Below are 22,544 nucleotides of genomic sequence, written 5' to 3' on the forward strand. Positions count from 1 at the left end.
TATGAGTGTGTCTGTGTGTTGTGGGGGAGGGATGCACTAGATGTGATCAAAGCTGGACCTTTTCAGAGAAGGTCTCGAATCCTGAAGACAGACTTCGAGGTGAGGCAGGGGCATTTATCATTTCTACGGGAGACATCCCCGGACAATGAACATGTTACGTTGAGATGTAACGGGGGTGTCACTACCTTTGGTGTCTCGGATCTAAGAATCTTCAGCAGAGCCTGATTGGAGGGGATGAGGAGGTGGGGGTGGAGAAAGGTCTGCATTACCCACTGGGGTGAGCGTGGGGCTGCCGGTGGCGGGTGTACATCAGATGCATTTTAGATGCTGGCGGCACAATACTCCCGGGGTTTGGAGGTTTGGGTGCAACCGCAGAGCGGAGGAGGCAGTGGGTGCAAGCCACCAGCTGCAGGGCAGGAGAACGCTCGCAGGAGGACCGGTGCAAACCTCCTCTCGGCCCGCTAACCCGTGCCGACCCAACCTCCCCTCAGGCCTCGGGGCGAGCGGATCCGCTGCAAAACTGCAGCCAAGCCTGGGTCCGGGAGGGAGGGCGCGAAAGGCCAGGAACCGGGCGCCCCCGGCCCAAACTAGGTGCCCGAGGAGCGCAGTGCCCGGGGCCTCCCCGCCGGATGGGGGCTGCTCCGGCCTAGCGCACGCAGCTGCCTCGGCGAAGGGTTACGCCGGCCCCGGAGCCCGGGCTGGCCCGGCGGGCGGCGGAGAGGAAGGGCTGCCGGGGGCGCCGCCGCTGCGGTGGCGAGTGCGTGGGGGAAGGGGCCCTTACTCACCCGGGCCGGCCGCCTCCGCCTCCGCCGCCCCGGCCGCCGCCTCGGCGGTCCATCCCTGCGGCGGGGGCCTGCAGCCGCGGCGCTCGAGTCACAACCGCCGGCTGGGCCGGCCCCTCCCCCCTGCCCAACGTCTGTCCTCAGGGCCGCTCCTCAGACCCGGCCTCGGTTGCTGCCGTCGCCGCCGCAGCGCTACGTGGCCGTCGCTCCGACGTCTCGCGACTCCCTTCCGAGCGCGCGACGGCGAGCGGGGCCGGCGGGGCGGGCAGCGCAGGGCGGGCGGCAGGGGAGGGGGTGTGCGTGTGTGGATGTGTGTGCCGGAGGGGGCAGGGAGGGAGGGGAGCGACAGCGAGGACGCGCGCACCCGCGCGCGCGCGCGATCCCTTCCCTCGCCGGCCCCCCCGCCCAACAGGGATCCCGACACCTCCCTCCGCCCGCCCCCTCGGCATCCCGGCCACTGGGAGCTGCGGCGCGCATGCGCAGCCCTCGGGCCGGCCCGGGCGCACCTTTTCGGCCTCCTGCCACATTGTGAGCGCTCCGCCGCCCAGATAACCGCCGGCTCTCCGCGCCACCCCCGCCCTCTCCCACTCCGCCCACTCCCGGACGCCCAGGTAAAGGCGAGAGCTGCGCATGCGCGGCCTTCTCTATGGGTCGGGTGGCGTGGTTGCTGAAAGGAAGCCCAAGCGAACAGTGCGGGGGGCTGTAGCAGGGGGTGCTGTAGCAGGGGGTGCTGTGGGGTTCCACGAAATAGGCGCGGGTAAGGATGGGGGAAAGGTAAAGTGAAGAAAGGGGCCAAAGTAGAAAAGTGGGTCGACGTGAGATTTGGAAGTAAAAGAGACTTTGGATAAAAACTTGACGAGTGTTGACCTCCTTGTTCCTGGAGGGCAGTGGGAGTGACGGAAGACAGAAATCAGATTGGCAGCATAGAAGCAGCAGTGGTCATTCGCCATATGAATGGGACCGTTAACAACCGGAACAGTTTAGAGATTGCCAGGGTGCTCAGAAAAACAGATTTAGAGCCTCACCAGTCCTGTGGCCAGGAATAGGGAAGGGGATGTGTGTACTTGAGACCTAGAGCTGCTGAGGTAAAGGAAGCCTCCATTGTATTACAGTATTATGACTAATTAGCTATTACTCATTAATATAATCATTGGTACTATTAGCTAACAAGGTAGCATTTATCCGAGTTCAGAGCCAAGAGAGAGTGTCCGAAATTGAAAGTGCTTAGGGTACAGGGAGAGGAAATGAACCTGGCAAGGTGAAGGCCTGGGATGGAAAAGACCCAAGACAGCAACTCTGAAGTCAGGGTGCCCTTTTCCACCGTAAACCAAACTTCCCCGAAGTTGTCCAAATCCTATCTTAATTGGAGCTCCTTCCATTATTAAAAACACACTTAACTCATGTTCTTGCGCTAAGGCTGACCCCAATAGCACAAAAAAATTTTCTTTTTTTTTCTTTAATTTTTTGAGACAAGGTCTCACTATATTACCCAGGCTGGAGTGCAGTAGCATGATCATGGCTCACTGCAGCCTCCTCTGCCATGCTCACATGAGCCTCCCACCTCAGCCTCTGGAGTAGCTGGGACTACAGGAGTGTGCTGCCTTACCTGGATCATTTTTATGTTTTGTAGAGACAAGGTCTCTGTATGTTGTCCAGGCTGGTCTCAAACTCTTGGGCTCAAGCAGTCCTTCTACCTCAACCTCCCAAAGTGATGGTATTACAGGTGTGAGCCTCCGTACCTGGCTGACATTTTCAATACACATGCAGCTACTTTTCCCTAGAATAGCACTGCTATGGTTTAAATGTGTACCCCAAAGTTCACATGTTGGAAACTTAATCCCAATGCAAAAGTGTTGGAGGCTGGGGCCTAATAAGAGGTTATTAGGTCATGAGGGCTCTGCCCTCATGAATGGATTAATATCATAAACAGTGGGTTAGTTATCTCCAGGCTGGACGCAGTGGCTCATGCCTGTAATCCCAGCACTTTGGGAGGCCGAGGCAGGCAGATCACTTGAGGCCAGGAGTTTGAGACCAGCCTGGCCAACATGGTGAAACCCCATCTCTACTAAAAATAACAACAACAACAAAAAAAAAATTAGCTGGGCATGGTGGCATGCACCTGTTATTCTAGCTACTCAGGAGGCTAAGGCATAAGAACTGCTTGAACCTGGGAGGTGAAGGTTGCAGTGAGCCAAGGTAGCACCATGGCACTCCAGCCTCGGTGACAGAGTGAGTCTCTCTCTCTCAAAAAAAAAAAAAAAATGAAATGAAAAAAATAAACAGTGGGTTAGTTATCTCAAAAGTGGGCTTATTTTTTTTTCCATTTTTTTTTTCTTTCCCGCCACTTCCCTCCAGCCAAAAGTGGGCTTATTATAGAATCAAGTTTGGACCCCTTTGCTCTGTTGCTCTCTCATGCACTCTTTTGCCCTCCTGCCTTCTGCTAGGGGATGATGCAGCAAGAACACCCACACCAGATGAGGGCACCTTGATATTGGATTTCCAGCCTCCAGAACTGCAAGAAATAAATTTCTATTCTTTTAAAATTACCCAGTCTGTGGTATTCTGTTACAGCAACACAAAATAGACTCCAACAAGCACCCCACTCCCATGACCTAAAATCCTGCAGAGAGTAAGACGACCTGAGTCTGGGACAAGGTTAGGGAAAAGATTGAAACTTTATAAGCAAAGGGGTCTAAGAGCTGACTCTGTCCTTGGCCCCTTCCAAAAACAGATGCTTGACTTCTGTTACACTTGGACTCTGGACTCCAGGGATAATTTTGGCAACTTTGGGTCATGTTTTTCAATAATGAGTTTTTTTCAGTGGATAAACACTAAAAACAATATCATATTTCAGCAGGTAGAGAGAAAAATCTTTAGGTAGAACAGAAGGAAATAAGCATAAGTAATAAAAGGAAAGACAGATTCAATGTGAGAAAAAACATGGCATCCATAGGGGCTGGTGAGTCTGGGATGTCTCACTGAGGTCGATGTCTTGTTTTGCCTTCTTAGACATTTGATCCATTCCCCACCCTCTACTAGTCAGAGCTATCCAGCTTGGAAGAGGGGTGTGCAGAGTGATGGCTAATGAACGAGGTGGCTTTTCCAGTGTCTGTGACTCTCCACCCACAGGCCAACTCTCTGAAGGGATCCTAGTAACTACAATAGTAATAATATGATCTTCCATGTGAAGAGTGCTTTATGGTTTTTGCAGGGAGGTTATGTTCACTAATTCTTTTTTGTGTGTGTGAGACAAAGTCTCGATCTTGTCACCCTCTTGTTGCAGTGCAGTGGCGTGATCTCAGCTCACTTTAACCTCTGCCTCCCTGGTTCAAACAATTCTCCTGCCTCAGCCTCCGACTAGCTGGGATTACAGATGCGTATGGCCACGCCCAGCTAATTTTTGTATTTTTAATAGAGACAGGGGTTGACCATGTTGGTCAGGCTGGTCTTGAGCTCCTGACCTCAGACGATCTGCCCACCTCAGCCTCCCAAAGTGCTGGGATTACAGGCATGAGCCACTGTGGCAGGCCTTATGTCCATATATCATCAGATCTTCCAACAACCCTCCAAGGCAGACAGGACAGGTATTATTCCCAGTGAAGGAAATTCAGGCCAAGGAATGTTTAATGGCTCAGGCAAAGTCACTCAGCCCAGTAAACAATGGAACCAAAGCAAGCCCATGTTCCCTGACTCCCAGCCTGCTGGTCTTTCAGAGGATTTGGCAGGCCCACTCTGAGAATCTGCCATTTATTCCCATGGAGTGAAAACAGGTGCCCTTAGCATGTGACAGAGAATAATTCTAATATTCAGTTCTACTTCTGCATCTCCTTTATTTAATTTTTTTTTTCTTCTTTCTTTCTCTCCCCAGAAGCCTGGGACTTGTCCCTGTGATCTGCTGCTTTGGAGGCTCTTGGGCCTCAGGGCTGGTAAGATCCCTTTTGGAGATTCCATTTCCTCTGCCTGCCCTCCTTTACCTCTTCCCCCTCACACATCAGTCCCAGGGAGAGGGCTGCCAACCAGTGTTACCACTTGACAGATCACAAGAGAGCTAGTTCCATTGCCTCCCTTGTTCAGCTGCTGACACTGCAGTCATTGCAGACAACATTTAGCTCCCACATCTGACCTGATTGGAAGATCAGGCTTCTGTCATCCTGGTTTCGTATCCTTGGATAGTTCTTTACTAACTTTTATTCATTAAGGCAGTGGCAAGAAAGCAGCAGAACCTGTTTCTTGTTTTTTGAGATGGGGTCTCCCTCTGTCACCCATGCTGGAGTGCAGAGGCACTATCATGGCTCACTACAGTCTCAACCTCCTGGGCTCATGCAGTCTTCCCACCTCAGCCTCATGAGTAGCTGGGACCACAGGTGCATGCCACTATGCCTAACTAATTTTTGTAATTTTTTTGTAGAAATGGAGTTTTGCCATGTTGGCCATGCTGGTTTTGAACTCCAGAGCTCAAGCAATCTGTTGGTCTTAGCCTCCCAAAGTACTGGGATTATAGGTGTGAGCCACTGCACCTGGCCAGAACCTTTTTATTTATTTTTTATTTTTTTTGAGACAGAGTTTCACTCTTGTTACCCAGGCTGGAGTGCAATGACGCAATCTTGCCTCACTGCAACCTCTACCTCCTGGGTTCAAACAATTCTTCTGCCTCAGCCTCCTGAATAGCTGGGATTACAGGCATACGCCACCACACCTAATTTTGTATTTTTTTTTTTTTGAGACGGAGTTTCGCTCTTGTTACCCAGGCTGGAGTGCAATGGCGCGATCTCGGCTCACCGCAACCTCCGCCTCCTGGGTTCAGGCAATTCTCCTGCCTCAGCTTCCTGAGTAGCTGGGATTACAGGCACATGCCACCATGCCCAGCTAATTTTTTGTATTTTTAGTAGAGACGGGGTTTCACCATGTTGACCAGGATGGTCTCGATCTCTGATCCACCCGCCTCGGCCTCCCAAAGTGCTGGGATTACAGGTGTGAGCCACCGCGCCCAGCCCTAATTTTGTAAAGACAGGGTTTCACCATGTTGGTCAGGCTGGTCTCAAACTCCCAACCTCAGGTGATCTGCCCACCTAGGCCTCCCAAACTGCTGGGATTACAGGTGTGAGCCACCGTGCCCTGCCCAGAACCTGTTTTTTAACTTAAAATTATTATTTAAAAGTTTGTACATGTTGAGAATTCTTGAAACCTTCACACATTTAATTTAAACAGCAGCAGAGATACCTGATTCCTGGTCAAGTGAACAAGATGACTTGATATAAGCTCCCTGCTCATTGCATTTCCTCACTCCCTAAATTCCTAGGGGTGTACCGCCATTGAATAATAGTTTTTACCATCTGTACTTAGATAGGGACTGTGGCCATGGCTCCTTACTTGCCCATTAACTAATATCCCATCCTACAGCACCAGACTTGGAGCCAGAGCCCTGGTCATGGCCTCCTAGGTTCTCATACTTGACCTTTGCTCAATCATTTCACCATTTAGGCTTTATAAAAAGGGGGGGATTGGCCGGGTGCAGCAGCTCATGCCCGTAATCCCAGGATTTTGGGAGGCCAAGGCAGGTGGATGACCTGAGGTCAGGAGTTCAAGACCAGCTGGCCAACATGGTGAAACCCCATCTCTACTAAAAATACAAAAATTAGCCAAGCATGGTGGCCCATGTCTGTCGTCCCAGCTACTCTGAGGCAGCTGAGGCAGGAGAATTGCCTAAACCTGGTGGGAGGTGGAGGTTGCAGTGAGCCAAGATCATGCCACTGTACTCCAGCCTGGAGGCTGGGTGACACGGTGAGACTCCATCTCAAAAAAATGGTGGGGGGAGATTATATGGCTGTTAGGGTCTTCCAGATCTAATACCCAGGATTGTACTCTAGACACTTGATTATGTTCATTAATACATTGCAATTTCATTCCTTTCCTAAGAATTACTATCCAATGGACATCCCTAAGCCCTTCCTATGGGAAACTGCCTCTTTTACAGAATGAATAAAGTTGTCCTAGATTCCCAGTTTTTGCTCACTTTTTCTCATATCTTTAACTGCCATTATCTAGAGACAGCTCAGCTGGATTTTTGGCTTTTCATCACAGGGCTTGTATATGTACATACAGGCATGCACAAGTGTATGTATATGTTCATTCTTAAAGGGATATGGGCCATGGGAACCTTCACTCTGTGCCCCCTCCACCTCCCACCAGCTCTACTTGAATTTTAATGAATAGTTAAAATAAATGCCAGAGCCAGGCATGGTGGCTCACACCTGTAATCCCAGCACTTTGGGAGGCCGAGGTGGGTGGATCACCTGAGGTCAGGAGTTCGAGACCAGCGTGGCCAACATGGTAAAACCCCGTCTCTACTAAAAATACAAAAAATTAGCCAGGCGTGGTGGCAGGCACCTGTAATTCCAGCTACCTTGGGAGACTGAGACAGGAGAATCGCTTGAATCCGGGAGGCAGAGGTTGCAGTGAGCTGAGATCGTGCCACTGTACTCCAGCCTGGGCAACAAGAACAAAACTCTGCCTCAAAAAAAAATAAATAAATAAATTGATTAAATAAGAAATGTCAGGATGCCTAGAAGAACAAGAGTACGTACTAAGAGGCCAGATAATATGAGTGCAGCTATAGTGATAAGGAGGCTATTGGCAGTGTCACTTAGGTCTAAAGTATAGTTTTAGCTAGAGCTTTCTTCTACCCTAATACTGCCCCCATGTCCTGACAGCGGGCATTGCAGCGAATCCAGGATCCTGGACTGCAGCCAGCAGCTCTGGTCTCTGTACATCAGCTTCTCTATTTGAAATAACACAGAATTTGAATTTTGATTACTCTGGTGTTGACATCAAAATGCATTTTAGGCCGGGCGCAGTGGCTCACACCTGTAATCCCAACACTTTGGGAGACCGAGGCAGGTGGATCACCTGAGGCTGGGAGTTTGAGACCAGCCTGACCAACATGGAGAAACCCTGTCTCTACTAAAAATACAAAATTAGGCAGGTGTGGTGGTGCATGCCTGTAATCCCAGCTAGTCGGGATGCTGAGGCAGGAGAATCACTTGAACCCAGGAAACCGAGGTTGCAGGTGAGCCGGATCGCACCATTGCACTCCAGCCTGGGCAACAAGAGCTAAACTCTGTCTCAAAAAAAAAAAATGCATTTTATAGTGTTAAAAAACCATATTTATGTGGCAATTTCTATGCATCTTTCTTCCTACATGACTTCATTTAATCCTTCTCTCAATCCTGAGAGGGAGGAAGGACAGAAATATTGTTCCCACTGTTTTCCAGTGTTTGTTTGGTTTGTTTTTTTTTTCTTTTTTTGACACAGGGTCTTGCTCTGTTACTCGAGCTGGAATGCAGTGGCATGATCATAGCTCACTGCAGCCTTGACCTTTTGGGCTCAAGTGATCCCACCTTAGCCTCCCAAGTAGCTGCAACTACAGGCACACACCACCACATCTGACTAATTACTTTTATTTTTAGTACAGATGAGGTCTTACTATGTTGACCAGACTGATCTCCAACTCCTAGCTCAAGCTGTCCTTCTGCCTCAACCTCCCAAAGTACTGGAAGATATGGCTCCTTGCTTTTTTTTTTTTTTTTTGTGAGATGGGGTCTCACTGTTTCCCAGACTGGAGTCCAGTGACACGATCACAGCTCACTGCAGACTCGACCTCCCCAGGTTCAGGAAGGTCCTCCCCCTTCAGTTTTTTTATATTTTTAGTAGAGACAGAGTTTTGCCATGTTGCCCAGGCTGGTCTCAAATTCCTAGGCTCAAGCGATCTGCCTGCCTCAGCCTCCCAAAGTGCTAGGATTACAGGCATGAGTGAGCCACTGCACCTGGACCCTCGCTGTTTTTTTGTTTTGTTTTTTTAACAGCAAATAAAAATGCAGTCTGGATTTTAAGGGCCACATAGCCAGAACTAAAACGTAGGTCTCCAAGGTCCAAGTCCAGGCCTTCTCTATGACACCATACTGCAGCCCTTTGCTGGATACCATACAAAGCAAATCAAGCAGACGTGGTCTCTGCCCTCTGAAAGTGTGGACTCAAATGAACAGCCACGATTCTGGCAAACATAAAAGGACAAAGCGATTTAGTGTCAACTCACATACGCAATAAATAACTGAGTTAAATAGATAAGGAAAGGCATGTTTACCTGGTCTACTAATATTTTTTAAATTCCAGTTGAGTAGAGAGCAATGTTAGTAAGACTAAGGTTTTGGGCCAGTTCCATCTCTGCCTACTTGCTTTGCACATGGAAAAATATTTGTAACTGCATGCAAACTCTTTCCTCTCCTTGTCTTCAACAATCCGTAAACCTTCCCTGAGCGGCTACCAAGTGTAACACGAATGGAAATGGACTATTAAGAAATCATCTCTAGGCCATGTGCAGTGGCTCACGCCTATAATCCCAGCACTTTGGGAGGCTGAGGCAGGTGGATCACTTGAACTCCTGTCTCTAAATAAAAATTAGCCAGGCATGGTGGCTTGCACCTATAGTCCCAGCTACTCAGGAGACTGAGGCAGAAGAATTGCTTGAACCCAGGAGGCGGAAGTTGCAGTGAGCCAAGATTGCTTCATTGCACTCCAGCCTGGAAAACAAGAGTGAAACGCCGTCTTAAAAAAAGAAAAGAGGCCGGGCGCGGTGGCTCAAGCCTGTAATCCCAGCACTTTGGGAGGCCGAGGTGGGTGGATCACGAGGTCAAGAGATCGAGACCATCCTGGTCAACATGGTGAAACCCCGTCTCTACTAATACAAAAAATTAGCTGGGCACAGTGGCGCATGCCTGTAATCCCAGCTACTCAGGAGGCTGAGGCAGGAGAATTGCCTGAACCCAGGAAGCGGAGATTGCGGTGAGCCGAGATCGCGCCATTGCGCTCCACCCTGGGTATCAAGAGCGAAACTCCGTCTCAAAAAAAAAAAAAAAAAAAAAAAAAAAAGAAAAGAAATCATCTCTGCCCTCGAGCAACATCTTCAACCATTTCCCTAATTCAAATCACTGGGATGAAAACTTATATCCTGTATATACCATCTCTACTGCTGGAAAAAGGATACGTCAACTCAATACCCATCGTATCATTAGAGGGCCTGATATTCATCCTTATCCACGCAGGAGGGTCAGGTAGGACAATAAAGAGGTAGACTTCTGAATTTGAGGGAAATTGGTCTCATCCCAGAGAAGTGAGGCCACCATCCACCTGCAGTAGCTTGGCTTCCTGGATACCTAAGCAAAGGTGGAAAGGAACTCTGGGGTTAGGGAATGTGGGCAAAGACCTGCAGCCAGAGAATAGCCTCCTATCCTCCTATCTCAGAGCAGGCTGTTGCAGCCCAATTCATCCTTTGGGGGTTCTGCCTCAAGCTCTGTCTCCAATAGAGTGACTAAGGATCTAAGGCAGTGAGGCCCGAATTGCATTTGAGTCTTTAAAGAGATTCACAGATCCTTTTAGGCAGCAAGCTTAATTGTTGTCTATAATTGATGTGACATATGCCCCAGAGGCATGCACTGAGGTCCAATTGAGATGTTTTTTTAAAAAAATTGGAATTAATTAATTAAAGTAGGCAGCTGCACGGGCCTGGGAGTTAGTGCCAAGCTCTGTAACCCTAAACCAGCCAACCAACCCAACTGGCCTCACCACCTGAGGAAAAATCCCTGCAGCTCTCTTGGAGACATGGAAGTGCTGGGAAGCAGTGCAGGGAAGGGGGGCTTGCAAGGGGGAAATGTGGGGCTCAGGGGACCCACTCTTTGCTCTCATGATCTCCCAAAGACTTAGCTCTTGAGAACTGTTTGGGGGGACTAGGTAACTGTGGAAAAGAGAAGGGAAGTTCAAATGGAAGTATGTGAGGGGTGGGTGAGATTTTGGGGGAGGGAAAGCCAAGGGGCTAGAATGGGAAGGGGAATGGTTGGCAGATGTGAAAACGTTGTAGCAGCTCAAGTAGGGAATGGAAGGATCTGAGGATGGAGAGGACCTATGGGCGGAGCTCAGAGGAGGTGGAGCCTGGGTGTGGGGGCGGTAACATGGTGCCTGAGGCCTCAGCACTCAGAGGAAGTATTAATTAAACCCCTTACTTGAGGTCATTAACAAAGCTGTGGCAGCTTTTCATAGGAGTTGGGTTAATAACAATAATAATAACAATTAAAGATAATGAGACCTTATCTGGAGAAAGTTGTTCCTAGAGATTGTAGGCATTAAGTCATTAATTCCCCTGGCCCCTGAGGGCCACCTTTTCCTAAAAAGAAAATGTGGGCGCGAGCAGACACAGACAATCCTTGCGCACCTGAGGACTGAACTGGTGTCCTGTGGCCAGTCTGCTGGGCCTGCTGCCTTTAGCTGGCTGGGTTAGTTCACTTACACAAGGATAAAATCCAGAGTTCCATTAGGGCATCATAAACTGTTAAAATCTTTTGCATTATCTAAAGTCTCGGAAACGACGCTTAAATGAAGTGAGTGCAGAAATCGCCACCATAAGATGCCCACACAACTTTGATGTTGAAAACTCAGCCAGGTGCGATGGCTCATGCCTATAATCTCAGCACTTTGGGAGGCCAAGGCAAGTGGATCACTTGAGGCCAGGAGTTCAAGACCAGCCTGGCCAACATGGTGAAACCCCCATCTCTACTAAAAATATAAAAATGAGCCAGGCGTGGTGGTTCGTGCCTGTAGTCCCAGCTACTCAGGAGGCTGAGGCACAAGAATCGCTTGAACCTGGGAGGCAGAGTTTGCAGTGAGCCAAGATTATGCCACTGCACTCTAGCCTGGTCAACAAAGCGAGACTCTGTCAAAAAGAAAGAAAGAAAACCCAAACTCCACCTGAGAGCACCAGGCTGAACAATATGCTGCAGTGGAAAATGGCCTGGAAATACCCTTGATACTGTATGGCGAGGCCCTGATTGGCTGAGCCTTCGCTAGAGACAGGGCAAGACATCAGGCATCTGCCCCAGCGGACCAAGAAGGGAAATTTAGAACAAAGACTTGAGGGAAGTAAAAAAAGGAGTTTTCTTAGATTGGGGCAATCACATGGGATGGAGGTTGCTCCAAAAGCCTTTAGCAAATTTAGTGCCAATAGTGTCTGGCCTTGCAGAGTTAATCATAGCAGTGATAACTACAAATTATTATATATGCACCAATCCAAAGACAGACTTTGTATTCACATCTGGTAGATGGGAGAGTCATCATCATTATTCTAGTCAAATATCAAAGGCAGCAATATAGAACATGTATTGTATAGCAGCTTTATTTATTTTTTACTTTATTTTAGACAGAGTCGTGCTCTGACACTCAGGCTGGAGTACAGTGGCGCAATCACAGTTCACTGTAGCTTCGACCTCCCAGGCTCAAGTGATCCTCCTGCTTCAGCCTCCTGAGTAGCTGGGACTACAGGCCTATGCCACCATGTCTGGGTAATTTTTAAATTTTCTTTTCTTTTTTTTTCTTTCTATTTTCTTTTTTTTTTCTTTTTGAGACAGAGTCTTGCTCTGTCACCAAGGCTGGAGTACAGTGCCACGATCTTGACTGACTGCAACTTCCATCTCCTGGATTCAAGCAATTTTCCTGCCTGAGCCTGCTGAGTAGCTGGGACTACAGGCATGTACCATGACACCCAGCTAATTTTTGTATTTTTTTAGTAGAGTTGGGGTTTTACCCTGTTGGCCAGGCTGGTCTCGAACTTCTGACCTCAAATGAATTTTAAAATTTTCTGTAGAGATGGTGGTCTCACTGTGTTGCCCAGGCTAGTCTTGAACTCTGTGGGCTCAAGCAATTCTCCCACCTCGGCTTCCCAATGTGTTGGGATTACAGGCATGAGCCATGGCACCTGGGCAACACCTGTTTTTTAAACAACAACAAAACCTCAATGCACTTAAGCAGAATGGGTCTCCTGGTCGTCCTTAGGTCATGGTAGGGGGAAGCATGATGCTGTCCATTAATAAAGGGGCAAAGGGGCAGGTGAGATCTAGAGCAGGAGCTAAACCTATCTAAATCTCAGCGCCGGGCAGCAGAAGGATCTGTGTTATGAAATAAGAAGGAACAGTCCCACTCTTCTGACCTTAGGCCTCTCCCCTATCCCTTCCTTCTCTTACCTGTGTTACTCTAAAGTCATCTGTAAGAAGGTACTGGAACTTTCCGGACTTGAATAACAATCTCCCTTATAGATTACATCAGAGAACATACAGTAAAGTATTATTTGGTGAAGTTAGGGAATGGAGTGTTCTTGTTAATCAAATAATCTGGTTAACAAAGTAGTACTCAACGTATAGTAATATTTGGGACATATTTATACAGGCTAAGTATCCCTAACAAAATAATCTGAAATCCAAAACACTTCTGGTTCTAAGCATTTGGATAAGGGATACTCAACCTGTACTAAAATTATTCACTGTTTATCTGAAATTCAAATTTAACAAGGTGTTCTGTGTTTTATCTGGAAACCTTACTGATATAGTTTAGATGTCCTCTCCAAATCTCACGTTCAGATATAATTCCAGTATTGGAAGTGGAGCCTGATGGGAGGTATTGGGGTCATGGGAGCAGATCCCTCATGGCTTGGTGCTGTCCTTGCCATAGTGAGTGAGTTCTCTCGATCTGGTTGTTTCAAAGTATGTGGTACCCCCGCCCCATCACTTGCTGCCTTGCTCTTATGCCATGTGACGTGCCTGCTCCCACTCCACCTTCTACAATGAGTAAAAGCTCCCTGAGGCCTCCCTAGAAGAGGAACAGATGCTGTTGCCATGCTTCCTGTACAGCCTGCAGAACTGTGAACCAATTAAACTCTTTTCTTTATATGTTATCCAGTCTCAAGTATTTCTTTTTTTTTTTTTTTTTTTCAAGACGGAGTTTCACTCTTGTTACCCAGGCTGGAGTGCAATGGCGCGATCTCGGCTCACTGCAACCTCCACCTCCTGGGTTCAGGCAATTCTCCTGCCTCAGCCTCCCGAGTAGCTGGGACTACAGGCGCGCGCCACCATGCCCAGCTAATTTTTTGTATTTTTAGTAGAGACGGGGTTTCACCATGTTGACCAGGATGGTCTCGATCTCTTGACCTCGTGATCCACCCGCCTCGGCCTCCCAAAGTGCTGGGATTACAGGCATGAGCCACCGCGCCTGGCCAGATATTTCTTTATAGCAATGTAAGAACAGCCTAATCAGCCTAATGGCTGGGCGAAGTGGTTCATGCCTGCAATCCCTGCACTTTGGGAGGCTGAGGCAATGAATTGCTTGAGCCCAGAAGTTCAAGACCAGTCTGGGGAACATGACAAGACCCCATCTCTACAAAAAAATTAAAAAAAAAAAATAAATAGCCAGCCTGGTGACACTTATAGTCCAGGCTACTTGGGAGACTGAGGTGGGAGGATTCCTTGAGCCTGGGAGGTGGAGGTTGTAGTGAGCCAAGATTGTGCCACTGCACTCCAGCCTGGGTGACAGAATGAGACCCTGTGTCAAAACCAAACCAAACCAAAAAAAACACAAAAAGAACAGCCTACAGCTGGGCGTGGTGGCTCATGCCTGCAATCCCAGCACTGGGAGGTTTAGGTGGGTGGATCACCTGAGATCAGGAGTGCAAGACCAGCCTGGCCAACATGGTGAAACCCTGTCTTTACTACAAATTTTAAAAATTAGCCAGGCGTGGTGGCACGCACCTATAGTCCCAACTACTTGGGAGGCTGAGACAGAAGAATCACTTGAACCCAGGAGGCAGAGGTTGCAGTGAGCTGAGATCATGCCAGTGCACTCCAGCCTGGGTGATAGAAAGACTCTGTCTCAAAAAAAGAAGAACAGCCTACTACACTTTCTTGCAGGTCCACTACTGGGAGATCCATATCTACTCCTTGGGAGTTCTCCAGAGGAAAAAAATCAACAGGAGAGAGAAAGACACTCTGCTAGCTTCAGGTTCATGAGTACTAGGAAATGGAGAGAGAGGAGGTATAATATATCAGGGAAGCAAGGGATCCCAAACCAGGTGCCCGCTGACTCTGATAAGCACTGGGTACTGGTAAGATGTTGCCAAGTCTTTAACTGTCCTCCATGTCAAATTACAGTTATTTCAGAGACCTCAAGAAAGAAAGCCTAAAACAAAATATCATCTACTCTTTAATGTTATCCAACACCCAGACAGAATCCCACCATAAAGTGGGAACAGATGAGCAGCTTCTGAACTTTGTCTATGCCAACAGAGAAGTAGGGGTCCAGGCACAACGCTCATGCCTGTAATCCTAGCACTTTGGGAGGCTAAGGCAGGAAGATTGCTTGAGTCCAGGAGTTTGAGAACAGCCTGGGCAACATAGCAAGGCCCTATCCCTACAAAAAAAAAATCTACAAAAGTTACCAAAAAAATAGCCAGCATGGTAGCATGCACCTGTAGTCCCAGCTACTCTGGAGGCTGAGGTAAGACGATCAACTGAGCCTGGAAGATGGAGGCTGTAGTGAGCTACGATCACACCACTGCACTCCAGCATGGGTGACAAAGTGAGACTCCATCTCTTTTTTTTTTGAGCTGGAGTTTCGCTCTTGTTGCCTAGGCTAAAGTGCAATGGCACAATCTCAGCTCACTGCAACCTCTGCCTCCCGGGTTCAACTGAGCCTGGAAGATGGAGGCTGTAGTGAACTGTGATCACACCATTGCCTCCTGAGTAGCTGGGATTACAGGCACCTACCACCATGCCCAACTAATTTTTTGTATTTTTAGTAGAGACAGGGTTTTACCATGTTGGCCAGTCTGGTCTCAATCTCCTGACCTCAGGTGATTCACCCACCCCGGCCTCCCAAAGTGCTAGGATTACAGGCTTGAGCCACTGCACCCAGCCTGAGACTCCATCTCTTGAGAGGGAGGGAGGAAGAGAGAGAGAGAGAGAGAGAGAGAGGAAGCAGATGTGTTGCACTGAGCAGTGTGGCCATTCAGAGGGGCTGTGGCCTTTCTGTGTGCCAGAGAATCCCCTAGAACTTGGATACCTCCCTCCCTATCTAGCTGATGGGCCCACTAGGGAAGCTACGTTCTGTTATAAATGGCATTAATTATGCGTGTCTTTTTCTGACCAGGTCATCGTTCTTAGCACTTACTGAGGACCAAGACGCTCCTAATTTATTGAGTAATTTTTGCTGTCCTAAGTGTTTGACCTCTGTTATCCCATATAATCCTTTCGACTACCCTTTAAGGTAGGTATCCTTATTTTACAGTATGGAAACCGAGGTACAGAGAAATTAAAAAGTCAATGATACAGCCGGGCGTGATGGCTCATGCTGTAATCCCAGCACTTTGGAGGGCCAAGGCAGGCAGATCATGAGGGCAGGAGTTTGAAACCAACCTGGCCAACATGGTGCAACCCTGTCTCTACTAAAAAAGTACAAAAATTAGCTGGGTGTGGTGGCATGCGCCTGTAATCCCAGCTACTTGGGAGGTTGAGGCAGGAGAATTGCTTGAACCCGGGCGGCAGAGGTTGCAGCGAGCCAAGATCACACCACTGCACTCCAGCCTGGGTGACAGAGCAAGACTTTGTCTCAAAAAAAAAAAAAAAAAAGTCAATGATACAAGGTCACATAGCTCTTAAATGGCCTGAACCCAGGTAGTTGGATTTCTAAACCTTCTCTTTTAACCTAACACCCCAATTCAGTCACGCCACGCTCCTGCTCAGAATTCGTCAGTGGCTTCTGTGATGAGCAGAAGAATGGCCCCCAAGGATGTCCATATCCTAATCTCTGGAACCGGTGAATATGTTACTTTACATGACAAAAGGGACTTTGCAGATGTGATTAAGTTAAAGATCTTGGGCTGCAGCGATTATCCTGGATTATCGGGTGGGCCCAATGTAACCACAAGAGTCCCTAGAAGAGGGAGGCCAGAGCTTCAGAGCTGTGACTAGGGAAGCAGTGGTTAGAGTGATGTGACTGCTGGCTTTGAAGGTGGAAGGACAGGAGCCAAGAAATGCGAGTGGCCCTAGAAGTGGCTTAAAACCTGCCCGCAGGTTGACTTTAGCCCAGAACTGGAAGGTAATGGATTGGGGTTGTTTTAAGCCACTTCATTTATGGTAGTTTGTTATAGCGGCTGTAGGAAATGAATTTGGTTCCCCATTGCTTACAGGGAAATCTGAACTGCTTTGCAAAGCACTCGAGAGCCTTATGCTATCTGGCCCTGGCCTAGCCGCCTGGCTAGCCTGTCTCCCCACCCACTCCCCTGGGGCTTTGCATGTGGAACTCCTCCAACATCCTTAACTGGCCATGCCCTTTCTTACTTCCATGCCTTTGCCTGTGCTGTTTCTTCCACCTGGAACACCCTCTCCTTACTTGTTTATCTGGCAAACTCCTCATCCTTTACATCTCAGCTCAAACAATACCTCCTCTGTGAAGCCTTTCCTACTTCCCCCAGAGGGACTTAGGCCTCCTTTTCCTGTGCCTCCACTGTGTTTTATGTCCATTCCATTTAAAGCAACTCCTGTAGTTCAAGGAGCTGCTCATTTCCTCACTGGACTGTAAGCTACGTGAGGGGCTAGGACCTCCCTTTTCACCTTTGGTCTCCCTTAGCACCTGGCATGGTCCTCAGCTCATCAAATAAAGGTCCCCACGGACTAGAGTTCTTACCCTGCCTACCAGCCTGCCCTGGACTGGAGATGCAGCCCCTCCAGCTCCACCTGTCCACCAGTAACATGCATTGGGTCAACTGTCCCTTCTCTTCTCTACTAAGACACAGGGACAGAGGAAATCAGACATGGAAGTGCTTCAGGTTCAAAAAAGAAAAAGGCCCTTATCAAAGTTTTGTAATATTTCTTCTTCTTCTTCTTTTTTTTTTTTTTTGAGACGGAGTTTTGCTCTTGTGTCCCAGGCTGCAGTGCAATGGTGTGATCTCAGCTCACCACAACCTCTGCCTCCTGGGTTCAGGCGATTCTCTTGCCTCAGCCTCCCAAGCAGCTGGGATTACAGTCATGCACCACCATACCTGGCTAATTTTGTATTTTTAGTAGAGACAGGGTTTCTCCATGTTGGTTGGGCTGGTCTCGAACTCTCGACCTCAGGTAATCTGCCCATCTGGCCTCCCAAAGTGCTGGGATTACAGGCATGAGCCACCGTGCCCAGCCAGATAACATTTCTTTTATTTTCTTAATTTTTTTTGAAACAGGGTCTCCCTCTGTTGCCCAGGCTGGAGTGCAGTGGTGCAATTTCAGCTCACTGCAACTTCCGCCTCCCAGGTTCAAGTGATTCTCATGCCTCAGCCACCCGAAATAGCTGGGATTACATGCGCATGCCACCACAGCTGGCTAATTTTTGTATTTTTGGTAGAGACAGGGTTTCACCATATTGGCCAGGCTGGTCTTGAACTCCTGACCTCAAGTGATCTGCCTACCTCGGCCTCCCAAAGTGCTGGGATTATAGGTGTGAGCCACCACATCTGGCCAAAGTTTTGTAATATTTCTTTCTTTTTTTTCTCTCTCTCTCTCTCTTTCTTTCTTTCTGACGGGGACTTACCATGTTGCCCAGGCTAGTCTAGAACTCCTAGCCTTAAGCAATCCTCCCATCTCAGCCTCCCAAAGTGCTAGACCTGCAGGCATGAGGCACCATCTCTGGCCTGTAATATTTCAATTGTACTCATGGTCTATAATGCTTCCTCTCCAAGTATCAGTCACTTTGGGAAATGGATCTAGAGACAAGCTTCACAAAGGCAGGACTTGTGTCTGCTTTGCACCCCATTGTATCCCCAGCATCTAGCACTGTTCTTTGCTGTCAGGTGGATTCTCTGGTGTTAGTTGGTGAAGATCTTAGAGGAGGCTTTCTCACATTTTTTTTGAGACAGAGTCTTGCTCTGTCGCCCTGGCTGGAGTGCTGTGGTGCGATCATGGCTCATTGAAGCCTTGACCCTTGACCTCCTGGGCTCAAGTGATCTCCTACCTCAGCCTCCCAAGTAGCTGGGACCACAGGCACACACCACCATGCACTGCTTTTTTTTTTTTTTATTATTCTTTGTAGAGATGGGGTCCCACTATGTTTCTCAGGCTGATCTCAAACTCCTGAGCTCAAGTAATCTGCCCACTTTGGCCTCTCAAAGTGTTGGGATTACAGGCATGCACCACCATGCCCAGCCATCTCACATTCTTTAGATTCATAGTTTCACCTCTCTAAGGTGCTTGCTGATGTTGGATCTCATCTTGAGTGAAGGTTTCCCCATAGTCATGACATTCAAATCATTGAGTTCCATGGTATTGGGTAAGGTGTACCTTCCAAGCCTCCAAATTCCCCCTGAGGGCTCTCCCATAGCCAGATACAGGGTTCCTTTCCAGTAGGAATTCTCTGATGTTGTAGAATATGATTACTCCACTCCACCCCAATAAAGGCTTATGCACACTTATTACACTTATAAATGTTCTCTCCAGTATGAATTCTCTGATGTTTAACGAGAAGCGAAAGGCAAATGAAGGTTTCAATAAAGGCCTGTTACACACCCAGCCCTGTGCTCAGTGTTCTGAGGGACTCCCAGATGTAAGGCCTGGGCTCTGCTCTCTAGACGTTTACAACCTGGTTGGGGAGACAAGACTCATGTACTACGTTACACAGCTGGAGAACATGAGACATGATGTAATCATATCAAGCCACATAATTTAGTGGATTTAAATGGGAAATTCGGAGAAAGGAGAGTTCAGCCAGAGCTTATCTGGATGGGAAAGGTAGCATAAGGGACTTTAGATTTTAGCTAAAAGGATGGTAAGATTGTACCTGGAAGAGAAAAGGGGAAGGGTGTTCCAGGCTGTGGACTCCAGCAGGAACAAAGACATCCTTCTGCAGGGACTCATTGTTTTAGACTCTGGAGGAAAGAAAGCAAGAGGAAAGAAGGAGGGAAGGGAGGGAGGGAAGAAAGAAAAACAAAAGAGAGGGAGAGAGGAAAGGACTCTTTTCCATGTAGGGATTTGCCCTTTGATTTAGGAAACTTCCACAAACTTTAGGCAGCAGCCTTTGAAAATTTTCTTTCTTGGCTGGGCACCATGGTTCATGCCTATAATACCAACACTTTGGGGGGCTGAGGCGTGCAGCTCACCTGAAGTCAGGAGTTTGAGATTAGCCTGGCCAACATGGCAAAACCCCATCTCTACTAAAAGTACAAAAAAATTAGCTGGGTGTGGTGGCATGAGCCTATAATCTCAGTTACTTGGGAGGCTGAGGCAGGAGAATCCCTTGAATCCAGGAGGCAGAGGTTGCAGTGAGCTGAGATCACACCACTGCACTCCAGCCTGGGTGACAGAGCAAGACACCATCTCAAACAAAAAAAAAGAAAGAAAATTTTCTTTCTCAAATGCCTTTCTCCCTTTAGAGATCAAGTCAGTTTCATTTTTCCCAGCACACCTAAAAAGGAACGCTTTACTGCTGTGCCGCATATGTACATCCTCCCTCTACCCCAGCCTTCTTGGGATCCTTCCCAGTTCCATGACCAGGAATGGTACCCTCAGCCCCATGTGCCTTGGTGACAAAGGCACCAAGTGGGGAGAAATCCCACTCAGGAAGGGGCCCTTGGAGAGCACCCAAGCATGTCTAAGCCCTCTGTCTTCTTGCCCCTGACTATCACACCCTCTAAAAATTGTCCATACGGGATGTTGACAGAGTGAAGGTCATCAGATCCAGTGGCTTTTTACTTATATCAGTTTTATAGGAGTTTTTAGTAGAGTATACTTCATAACTTTTCCTTGGTTTCTCCATTCTGCAAAGGGTGGTAGACACGCAAGAGGGTGGAATTTGCAGCATCTCGTCTTGGTGAGACACTTGGAAGACTTTTCTGCCAGTTATAGTTAAACACTGACTCAACATCAAACAACTGCACGAGGGGTTAGAGCCTTCATTCATGGACAAGCTTCAAAAACATGGGAGCACCACCTGTCATGGGCGATTTAGTCACAACAGAAGAGATCACACCCAAGAAGACAGAAAAAGCTGCTTTCTGGGGAGGGCGGGAGCTAATATTTCCTAACACGGTGAAATTGTGAAGTGCTTTTTGCAGCCCTTCATAATTTCATCATCCAAAGGGTTTGCTTTTACATGGAATTTGTAGGTGCTTAATTCTGTCCCTGCTTCCTGAGTCACTTCCAGAGGACACTGAATTTGGGAAGAGGGAGACCTCACCTGAGGTGGCAAGAACAGACTGGGGGCTGGCGCCCTTTAGTCTTGCCACGGGCCCATCCTCCTGGAGCCGTCTCTGTTCTCTTCCAGCAAGGCACACTCTGCTCTGTGAAGAACCCAGGCAGGAAAAAAAAATTTGTGAGGCCACAGTAGAAATGCAGCTCCACAGGACTGTCAGGAACCCCACAATTGTCCCATTTGACAACTCACCACATTCTATTTTATTAATAAGTAATGAATTTTTTTGATGGAGTCTCACTCTGTCACCCAGTCTAGAGTACAGTGTCATGATCTAGGCTCACTGCAGCCTCTGCCTCCCGGATTCAAGTGATTCTCCTGCCTCATCCTCCTGAATAGCTGGGACTACAGGTATGCACCACCACACCTGGCTAATTTTTGTGGTTTTTTTTTTTTTTGATATGGAGTCTCTCTCTGTCACCCAGGCTGGAGTTCAGTGGCTCGATCTCAGCTCACTGCAACCTCTACCTCCTGGGTTCAAGCGATTCTCCTGCCTCAGCCTCACGAGTAGCTGGGATTACAGGTGCCCACCATCACGCCCAGCTAATTTTTGTATTTTTGTAGCAACGGGGTTTCACCATGTTGGTCAGGCTGGTCTTAAACTTCTGACCTCACATGATCTGCCCACCTCAGCCTCCCAAAGTGCTGGGATTACAGGCATGAGCCACCATGCCCGGCCTAAGTTTTATATTTTTAGTAGAGACAGGATTTCACCATGTTGCCCAGGCTGGTCTCAAATTTCTGACCTCAAGCAATCCACCCCTCTCGGCCTCCCAAAATGCTAGAAATACAGGTATGAGCCACTGCATACGGCCAACACATTATATTTTCATCATTAGTGTCTGTCCTCCCTGCTAGCTGATGGGCTCCCCCGGAGCAGGCATGTTTGTCCTAGTGACTGTCACCATCAAAACTTAGTACCTGTCACGATGCCTGGCACCTAGCAGTTATTCAGTAAATGTTTGTTGAATAAATTAACTATAAACATCAAAATGATTACCTTAAAGAGGTCTTCGCTCTTGTTCAGATGTAGAGAGTTACATTACAAACACTTGTGTGCTGGGGACAGGAAGGGATGCTGTTGGGTAATAATAAGAGCTTGAAACATGTGGGAGGGCCCTGGAAAATAGCCCAAAAAGTTCAAATTGTATCTGATAAGCAACAAGGAGCCACTGCAGTTTCTTCAGGTCACCAATAGGCAAACAGGTGGTGGCTTTACAGGCTGAAAGGTGTATTTGATCTGGAAGACAGCAGGATCACAGATGAACAGTGAGTCTTGGAGTGGCTTGATCACCATGGCAAGCTCAAGAGACAATTTTTATGGCTAAGGGCTGAATATTTCAGTTGGGTTGGTGTCAAGAAACCAGCAAGAGGCCAGACGTGGTGGCTCATGCCTATAATCCCAACAGTTAGGGAGGCTGAGACAGAGGATCCCTTAAACCCAGGAGTTTGAGACCAGCCTTGCCTGGGCAACATAAGGAAACCCTGTCTCTACAAAAATAAAAACATAATAAAATTAGCCAAGTGTGGTGGCATGTGCCTGTGCTCCTAGCTCCTCCAGAGGCTAAGGAGGGGAGGATCACTCGAGCCTGGGAAGTTGAGGCTTCAGTGAGCTGTGATCATGCTACTGCACTCCAGCCTGGGCGACAGAGCAAGATTCTGTCTCAAAAAAAAAAA

General features: G+C 48.1%; 1 long non-coding RNA gene across 1 annotated transcript; it reads left to right on the plus strand.

Annotated features, from left to right (window-relative positions):
• Positions 1-24: 24 nt before the first annotated feature.
• LOC105716947 (uncharacterized) lies at positions 25-22,359 on the plus strand. Its single transcript, XR_001107401.3, has 4 exons — positions 25-99; positions 4,651-4,708; positions 15,798-15,914; positions 20,442-22,359. It is a non-coding gene; the product is annotated as an uncharacterized LOC105716947 (long non-coding RNA).
• Positions 22,360-22,544: the final 185 nt, after the last annotated feature.

The sequence above is a fragment of the Aotus nancymaae genome, unplaced genomic scaffold (assembly GCF_030222135.1).
Source record: "Aotus nancymaae isolate 86718 unplaced genomic scaffold, 86718_ANA_hifiasm-v0.15.2.pri h1tg000072l, whole genome shotgun sequence".
In the NCBI taxonomy this organism is placed as follows: Eukaryota; Metazoa; Chordata; class Mammalia; order Primates; family Aotidae; genus Aotus; species Aotus nancymaae.